The sequence below is a fragment of the Halyomorpha halys genome, unplaced genomic scaffold (genome assembly GCF_000696795.3).
Source record: "Halyomorpha halys isolate HHAL.00 unplaced genomic scaffold, Hhal_1.1 Scaffold2790.1, whole genome shotgun sequence".
Classification (NCBI taxonomy): Eukaryota; Metazoa; Arthropoda; class Insecta; order Hemiptera; family Pentatomidae; genus Halyomorpha; species Halyomorpha halys.
The window spans coordinates 13,512-14,231 of record NW_027108894.1 but is presented as its reverse complement, the minus strand read 5'-3'; the positions used below and the strand labels follow the sequence as shown (position 1 = coordinate 14,231).

Below are 720 nucleotides of genomic sequence, written 5' to 3'. Positions count from 1 at the left end.
CTTATCTTTAAATTATGTTTATGTCTGCTTGTCCAATGTTTATCCCACCCACAAGGTATTTGGAAGGGATATCATATATCTTTGAAACTTGTTTTATAGAGCAAAATATAAAAAAACACTTCCTTCGTATATCATTACATTGACATTTTCCAAATTATTCTTTTTTCCATTTAACTCACTATTTCGACCTATCTAGTACTTCTAAAGATTATATTTTAACAACATATATTTTGTGTGTGGTATAGTGCTAAATTAGAATGCAAATAAAAACAGAAAAAAATAATATCCATCGGTATTTTTTTAAAATAAAATTAACTCACCCATAGATTTCATACACCCTTGCTTGTAGAAGTCTCCAAATCTGTCTCCTTGTGGCATTTGCCTGGGGATCTCAACCAGTTCACCTTTGATGTAAGTCCAGAGACCATCTCCAATTTCGCCATTGGAAGTACGGCCGTTTTCGGTGAGTTTTTCTGATAATTTAAATTTGAATTGTTAAGTTTCATATAATTTATTCAGTCTTTAATGTTTTATTTATAAATTCTTGTGATATAGTAATAACTGAAACATTTAAACATTTCCTAGAGAACTTAATATGTTAGTTTGTTGGAACAATATATTCATTACATTCCACACAGTAAACTGTAAATATGTTAATATTTTCGATTGATCTAGAGTTACCTGGGTTTGTAATGTACGCTCTGAAACTCCAAGCTGGAA

At 30.1% G+C, this 720-nt stretch overlaps 1 long non-coding RNA gene across 1 annotated transcript; it reads right to left on the bottom strand.

Moving 5' to 3' along the window:
- Window positions 1-113: 113 nt before the first annotated feature.
- On the bottom strand, window positions 114-720 carry LOC136795706 (uncharacterized). The gene is made up of 2 exons (XR_010843355.1): window positions 682-720; window positions 114-473 (listed from the first exon to the last, which is right to left on the bottom strand). It is a non-coding gene; the product is annotated as an uncharacterized lncRNA (long non-coding RNA).